The sequence below is a fragment of the Lepidothrix coronata genome, unplaced genomic scaffold, assembly GCF_001604755.1.
Source record: "Lepidothrix coronata isolate B3197 unplaced genomic scaffold, Lepidothrix_coronata-1.0 Scaffold101, whole genome shotgun sequence".
In the NCBI taxonomy this organism is placed as follows: Eukaryota; Metazoa; Chordata; class Aves; order Passeriformes; family Pipridae; genus Lepidothrix; species Lepidothrix coronata.
Genome location: NW_016690281.1, coordinates 2,169,045 through 2,177,230, shown reverse-complemented (window position 1 = coordinate 2,177,230; position 8,186 = coordinate 2,169,045). Strand labels below are relative to the sequence as shown.

General features: G+C 53.2%; 1 protein-coding gene across 1 annotated transcript in view; it reads right to left on the bottom strand.

Annotated features, from left to right (window-relative positions):
* Positions 1-7,634, bottom strand: part of CACNA1H (calcium voltage-gated channel subunit alpha1 H) — a 151,348-nt gene extending 143,714 nt beyond the window's left edge. Inside the window, exon 1 of the mRNA XM_017823054.1 lies at positions 7,532-7,634. The gene's annotated coding sequence lies outside the window, so the exon portion shown is untranslated. The remainder of the gene's footprint in view (positions 1-7,531) is intronic.
* Positions 7,635-8,186: the final 552 nt, after the last annotated feature.

The following is an 8,186-nucleotide window of genomic DNA, read 5'->3' as shown; positions in this document are numbered from 1 at the left end:
CACTTCCAGGGATGGGGCACAGCCACAGCTTCCCTGTGCCAGGGCCTCACCACCCTTATTAAAAATAAGGACTTGGAAATAACCTCTCCTTTCCCCAGCTCCGTGGAGATGTCTTTGGGAGTTGACAGCGGAGCGACAAAGTTGCCAGCACTCAAGTCACCGATAGATTAATTATCCCAACTTTTGGAAGAGGGACATCTGATTGAATCAAACACACTTCAGGAAGCACTAATTGCTGTGGAAGTGACTCTCATTTACCCAAAGGGCAGCAGAACTCAGGGAAGCAGAAGTGGCTCCGCTTTCATCCCACCAACATCCCATCCCATTACCTCTGACAGCTCCTAATGACACCCCAGACACGGAGAAGCTGCCCCATAATTACAGCCCTGCAGCTGAGGACATGCCACAACATTTCCCTTCGGCTCTGGGAGCTGGTGGCAGACGTGGAAGTGAGACACAGTTTGGTGGGAGTCGTGTCTCCCATCCCACACTGACCCCGAGCTCTGGGGACGCAGAGTCCTGGTCCCAAGCCTGGGACATCCCCCTGCTCCCTCCCTCAACCCCTCTCAGCTGCAGACAAGCACCATCTTTTTCAGGGATTGGCAGGATTGGGGAAAAAAAAGACCTGTAAAATTGCACATTTTTGGATACATGAGGAATTTGGATTTGCAGAGCTTTGGGAATATATGAGGAGTGATGTGTGAGTTAATGTGAGCTGACATAATGAACCCAATCCCAGGATTACCCTCCACCAGTGGGAAATTCTGCCTTGTGGCTTTCCCTCGTCTGGGAATTGTGACTTATTTTACAACACAATTACGAGGAGTGGCAACAAGGATAATCAGGCACTTGAATTTTCCCCAACAACTCCTTTTCCCTGCTGCATTCCCAGCTTTCTGCCACTGCTCATCCGTGCCGTGGGCTCAGCTGGCACGTCCCTGTGGAACGGCACCTTCCAGCACCTCGGAGCTGCCAATGGGTTTATCCTACAGCACCCTATGGAAAGCTACTTTGCCTGGGATTATCCGCTCTGGTTTAGCACAAAGGAAGCAGGACATAATGAGGTTGAGTGACTGGCACAAGATCACACAGGGAACTAATTACCCCTGGGCCTGCCTGGGTGTTCAGCACCCTCTGGAGTGGAGCACGTGCAGGAGGGTGCTGGGGATGCAATTCCAAGAGCTTGGCACTTGATGATGGACAAGTCCACAGCCAGGGCAACGCACCCCACCCCACCTTCCACCACAGCCATCAACAATGAGACTGTAAGCCAGGAAAGTCTGTGACATGCAGCTCCTGCAGCTCGGGCAGGGAATACAGCGTGGCTGAGAGTAGCAGATCCAGGGATGGGGCTAAAACTCATGGAAAAGGGCTGCTTTTCCACCCTCTGATAACGAAGCACCTGTACTGGAGTGACCTTAACGAGGGGGTTGAACTAAGGGCTGCCCAAACCAGCCCACCAAATTCTACCTTTGATGGCCCAGCAGCCTCACTCTGTGCTAAATCCAATCCACTCTGGGCAGCAGGAATTGCCTGGTGTCGTCAGAGGCTGGCCTGCTTTAATCACGTTAAAAGCCACGGAGACGGCATCATTCCGGCATCATTCCGGCATTATTCCGGATCAGGGATGAATAAGGCTTTTAAAACCAAACTCAAACCCGAGCAATCTGCTTACAAAAAAAAAAAAAAAAAGCACTGCAATAAGGAAAAGTCAAATTGTTGCTATCAAATGCACTTTAAACCAATCAAACCTGCAAGTGCGGAACTGTCGGGCCTCAGGAAGGCTGGAGGAGGAGGAGGAGGAGGAGGAGGAAGAGGAGGAGGTGGCTCTTCCCAAGTGTTTGGAATCACTTCCAGGGCAGATCACAGGTAATTTGGGTCAATGCTTAAGACATTAAACCATTGCTACAAACCTTGGGATTTAACAAGCTTTGGGACTTAGCAGGCAAGGGATAAAGCAGCAGAAGTTTAAATACTTCCAGGGACATTTGTCTTCCATGCAATGCTACACCCTGGGAAGTCCTGTAATACCCTCTGGACCTTTTCTGGGGCCGTTCCCTGGTGAAAGGAAATTTGAGGAAAAGGGTGAGGATGATGGGGAATTTTGGGAAGCCTTGCTGGAGGTGATGTGCACACCTGCAAGGCTGGGATGCAGCATCAGAATCCTCTCCCTCAGCTCTCATCTTTTCCTAGAATTCCACTTAATGAGGAATGTCACCGTGCACAGAGGTGCTGGTAAGTTGGCTTTTTCTGGATATCCAAATGACTAAAATACTCAGAGCAGCCCCTTCCTTAAATCCAGTCCTGTGCTGGAGCCTTTAGGCAAAGAGAAAAAAGAAAAGAGAAGGAGGAAAAAAAAACAACAAACCCCATCCTCACTCGTGGGCTTCACATGTTCCTTCAGACCCTGGAAAAATATCAGGGGGTTAAAGAAAAAATGTCATCTCTCCAAAGGGCCTCCTGGGGAGGAGCGTGGGAGAGAAAACCTTCTCTTCCCATATGGTTTGTGCACGGAGCTGGGAACGGACTCCTCTGCTCCAGGAGGGTGGCTGGTGCTCCATGCCAGGCCCTGGAGCTCAGAGAGTCGATCCAGAAACTTTCTTTGGGAGCTTCCATCCCAAGAGGGCTCTCAGGCACCGCAGGGATGTTTCCTGCCCTGACCACGTGTGTGCAGGGAAAGCTGAGGGGGCTCCTTCAGCCCCCTCCTGCAGCCTGGGGAGAGCTGTCCCTGCTGAGCTCCTGGCTCAGGATAACGAGACTGGGGTGTCCACGTAGAAAATTCCCATCCAAAAGCTTTTAATGGAAAGCTCTGAAGCACCCGACAAAAAATCAGAAAAGAAAAAGTGTTTATGCCGTGAAACACCTTCAGGTTTTTTTTATAATTGACGCATTTTGGAAAAGCTTATCTATTACCTGAGAGCAAACAAACACATTTCATTCCAGGGAGGCCGATGGAAAAACTCTCACTGGTCCTGCAGTCCCTGAAACTGCCTTTCCCTTCCAAACCTTGGCTCAGGTGGTGCCTGCAATACTGCAGAACAGCAGTGCTCTGGTTTTACAACCAACACTTGTTCTGCTGCTCAGATCAGCACTTTAAAAGCCCTTTAAGGCTGCCAGATGATCCCCAGCAGTATCAGAGATTGCTCTGATCGAGCAGCGACGACCCCAAAAACCTTTGGGTGACGCACGGGGGGCACCATGAGGGTGGAGAGAACTTAGTGCTGGCCTGGGCCACTTGGCTGGGATATAAACCTAAAGCTGAGCTTGGAGAAAGCTCAACTCCAGCACAGTTTAATCCAGCTCTCCCTGGTTCTTTACAGGATGGGTGGGAGCAAAGCACTCCACTCCTCCTTTTCTGTTGGTGTGGACCTTGTGTGTGGTATTAGCTGGCACTGGAGAAGCACAGGATGGTTTGGGTTGGAAAGGACTTAAATATCATCTTGTTCCATCCCCTGCCATGGGCAGGGACACCTTCCACGGGCAGGGACACCTTCCACTAGCCCAGGTTGCTCCAAGCCCTGTCCAACCTGGCCTTGGACACTTGCAGGGATGGGGCAGCCACAGCTTCTCTGGGCAACCTGTGCCAGGGCCTCTCCACCCTCGCAAGGAACAACTTTCTCCTTATATCAAGTCTGAATCTCCCCTCTTTTAGTTTAAAACCATCATCCTGTGCTCTATCAAGAAGTCCAACTCCTGCCCTCACAGGGACTCTGAAGCTTTTGGTCTAAGGCTTTATCCATCCATGCCTTATGTGGCTCCGAGACAATTGTTGGCTGTTGCTGCTCTCAATCCATCCCCCTCAACCACAGGGAGACAGGCAGCAAAAAAAAAAGGGTGCAGACTCCAAAGCCTGGAGCTCACCCTTCAGGAAAGCTCTCCAAAAGCTCTCCAGTGTTTGTTGTTCCGAGATCCCGCTCATCCCTCAATCCCAAGGATTCCCCTGGGGTTTTCACAGCTGGTTTCACACCACAGGAACCAGAAAGGCAGTGGAGAGCCCGGGGCTCTGGCCAGCAGATGTGTGTGCAGAGCAGCACTGCCACCACCCAGCTCGGGGCTGCTGCTGTCCCTGGGGGCTCTCAGGGATGTCCCACCCACCCCCACACCTCTCCTGCTGCCTGGTGGAGCTCCCACAACCCACAACCCCCTCTCCAGCCCTCCCCAAAGGGCTGGCACAGGCTCAGCCATTCCCATGACATTTACTCCCACCAGTGCTCAGCACAGGGAGGATTTGGAGCTCAGCTTGACATTTGTGGTGGTTTCTCCCTAAAACATCCCGGTGCTCACACACTCCTGTGGGCTCCTGCTCAGCCAAGCACTTAAACACACGCACAACATTAAACATTTTGGGCTAAATCTGTCAGGCTGAGCACAGGACAAGCTGAGTGCCTCCTGATCCCCTAATCCTGCTGTGTGGCAGCACGAGGGACACACAGCAGCTCGGCAATGAAGAAAATAACGGTGGTACCCGGTTACCTCATCTCTGCTGCCCCACAGAGTGACACAGATGGAGCTGCAAAGATGGGAAATGGCATTTGGGAGCCTCAGCTCCCCACTGCCAGAACCCCAACTCCTGGTGGTGGCTGAAGGGTGTGATTTCCCAGCAAAAAAGGGCAGCTTTGGCTCTGATTTAGTCAGCAGCAGGTGCTGGAGCAAAGCTCTCTGTTGTGTGATGCACCATCTCACTGGCCAGCCCAGATTCAGGGGGGCAGAGAGGGCATCCCTCCATCCTGGTGCCTGCAGCTCCACACCAGCTGGGATTCCCTGCTCTCCACTCCTTGGGGTCTTACAGAGATCTCCAATCATGCAGGAGTGGGAAAAAATCAGAGAATCCCAGAATGGTTTGGGATGGAAGGAACCTTAAAGCTCATCCCATTCCACCCCCTGCCATGGGCAGGGACACCTTCCACTAGACCAGGCTGCTCCAAGCCCTGTCCAACCTGGCCTTGGATCCATCCACATCTCCAGCAGCAACACAGGCTCTGTGATCAGCCCACCCCCTCTCCCTCCTGCCCTGGCATCCCACGTCAGCCACCAACCCCCCTGGAATTCCTGAGGGGTTTGGTCTCCCTGAGAGCCCCGAGTGCTTGTGCCCATAACCAGGAAAGGCAACCATTCCCAACCCAGCAATGGGGGAGGCAGAGCAGCAGGAGAGAAATGCAGGAAGGAAAACGCTCCTGTGTCCATCCTCTGCTCCAAGGCTTTGCTTCAAATCACCAGGGAGCAGCCAGGGACAGGGACAATTCATGGAAAACACAGACAGCTCTCTGCCTGCACCTTGGTTTGGGGAGCCCTTGGCACCCCATGCTCTGGTTTCCCCTCCACCTCTCCAAGCTGCTGAGCCGAGGTGTTGGTGCAATGAGTGGCACCATCCTGGCCTCCTGCATCCCATCCCCATCCTCATCTTGCTTCCCAATCCCAGGAGGAGTCATCAGCAGCTCCAGGCTACGCCCTGTGCACAAACAGCTCCGCTGAGCTCAACAAGTGCCCTGGTGTTGTGTGGCTGCTGCTCCACAGCCCTTCGGAGATCCAGGGAAACAAAACAACACAGAAACCAGACAACAGCCTCAAAATTGCCTTGGGAATGGTCAGGGATGAAGTTTGGCTTCCCAGCTGGGAAAACACTCCTGGCTGCTGCAATATCTGCTCTTGCAGGTGGCTCCCAGTCCCCAGGAGCTGGAGGCACTGGCCATGTCCTGCATCCCACGTGCTCCAGTGGGTTCTGGGGATAAACCATCCAAGCCCTCTGTGTGGGCACAGGAACAGGCTGTTCTCAGCCACCTGTGCCCAGTGTTTTCCTCCTCTGTTATAAAACACATTCTGCAGCATCATAACCCACATCAAAGCTGCCTTTGAACACAGGTATTTACTGTGCTGAACAAACACCAGCAACCCACCGGGGGACCAGCGCTAACACATCCACAGTGTGAGACTGGCAGGGATCACACACAGGCTGGGAAAGGAGGGAAACCCCACCTTCTGGGCTCAAAGAAAGGTTCAGAGAGAAGGGGGTGAAGGAGAGAGCACAGAGCAACGCACAGAGCAACACACAGAGCACAGGGAATCTGAGCCTGTCCCTCCCGTGGGAATCCGTGAGCAGACACTGAGGGTGGGCAGGCCCTGGCACAGATTGCCCAGAGAAGCTGTGGCTGCCTCATCCCTGGAAGTGTCCAAGGCCAGGTTGGAGCAACCTGGGTTAGTGAAAAGTGTCCCTGCCCATAGCAGGGGGTGGAACTGGTTGAGCTTTAAGGTTCCTTCCCACCCAAACCATTCCACGATTCTACGATCTCACCTCTGAGCATCCTGCCACAGGAGCAGGGAACTGGGAAGTTTTGGGCTATTGGCATGATTAAAATGAACAAGTAAGAGTTTGCAAGTGGCAGATTCAGAGACTGCAGGGAAGGGGTTTGCACCAAACCAGCAAAATCTGGGTTTGCAGGAAGAAAAATGCAATGGAAACTCCATGGGGGGAAAAGCTAGGTCTGGATGGCTGCCAGTGGGATACAGGGGCCAAAAACCCACAGTGGGAATGTGCAAGCCTTCAAGTCGGAACTGGATGATCTTTAAGGCCCCTTCCAATCCAAACCATTCTGTGATTCAACTTCCTGATGTGTTTATCCTGGGAGTTGGGATGCTCTTGGCGCAGTGGCGGGCACAGGAGTGGGATGGAGCCGAGGTCGGAGCAGGGGATGTGGAGCAACTACCAACGTGCAGAAAGGACAAAGATTTCCCAGAAAAGGCCAGAGATTTCCAGCAAAATATCAACTATTGGGGTGGGCCACTCCACTGCCACAGCACAACCCCTGCCAGCAGCACAGCCCGGGGATAACCAGCCTGCCCCGGCCCCTCCACCGGGGCCTTTCATCTGCTGCGAATGGGAGCGAAAAAAAAAAGCACAAAACCCACAGATAAAGCTATTTTATGCCCAACTTGCTGCCAAAGAACTATTATCAGCGTTCCCTGCTTTCACCTCCCCTCTGTGCCTGCTTGTTCCAGATGACTGAATAAAAGAAAATCAGAATAAAATCAAAAGAGTGAGACTGCGAAAGCACCGGGCGCTTTCAAACAAGGCCAGCACGATGGTTTTAAGCCCCAGATAGAGTCACAATGGGATGGCCTAGATTCCTTAGCTCGTTTTTTTTTTTCCTTTGGTTTCCTGGACTGCAAAAGGAAGGAGAACCCCCCCCCATAAAACCTTTCCCTCACTTTCCCTCAGAGCAGATGGACAAATTAATAAACGGAGCGGGAGAAGGAGAGCGGGAGCTCTGACGAGCCCACATTGCCACGGATCGAACACAAAGTTCATTTTTTCCCCCCTCTGTTTAAAAACCTTTGGCATAAGGAATTTTTCCCGCCGTGTCAGTCGTTCCTGGGGATGGGGAATGTCGCAGGGAGCAGGGGGAGAGGAGCCTTGTGGTGCCACCAAGTTCACAGCACGTGACGCCGGGTTGGACCCCCCCAAAGACGGAGCAGCCGGGCGGGATGGCTGGGAAATCCAGCTCATCCTTGGCAGCCCAGGCTGGTCTTAACTTACACGGTCAATCCCAAGGGTTCCCCCGCGCGAATTCCCCGGCACCGCGTCGAGAGCCTCCGGTCCTGAGGGATATTTGATCCTTGCAACGTGTCAGAGCTAAAAATACCCCCTGCCTGGGAGAACCAGGAATAGCCGGGCGTTCAACAGGCCGCGGGACGGGGCTCACCCTGGAATGAAGTGGCTGGATGTGGAGTTTGGTGTTTCTCCCGCACACCTTGGTATCCACATCGCACCGTGTTGCCACGGGAACGCTGCTGAAGCGCTCCAGAAGCACCTGGCAGCTGCCAGCTTGGAAAGGGCAGCCTGGGAATGTGGGCGAGCCGAGGCGGATGCGGCTCCGTGGGGTCCCGGGGAGGGGGCAGGAGCTGCACCTGAGCGACCTTCAGGTGAACCTTGGTGAGTGGTGGCTCTTTGCACCATCAAACCACCCCGTAACCTGCTGGAGGGTCTGTTGTCAGCCTTGGAATCTGGCCCTGGACTCTCTCTTGGCTTCTCTTTTCTGCTTGTTCAGTTAAAACAAGGCGGTCTCGTTCCACCCTCACAGGGCAAGGAATGAGCTTCGGACTTCAAAGGATTGAACAGCAAGAGCAAGCCCAGAAAATCAGGGATCATCCCTCTTCTATTCACAGGTGGCTCCTTGTTTTATTTCTTAAAC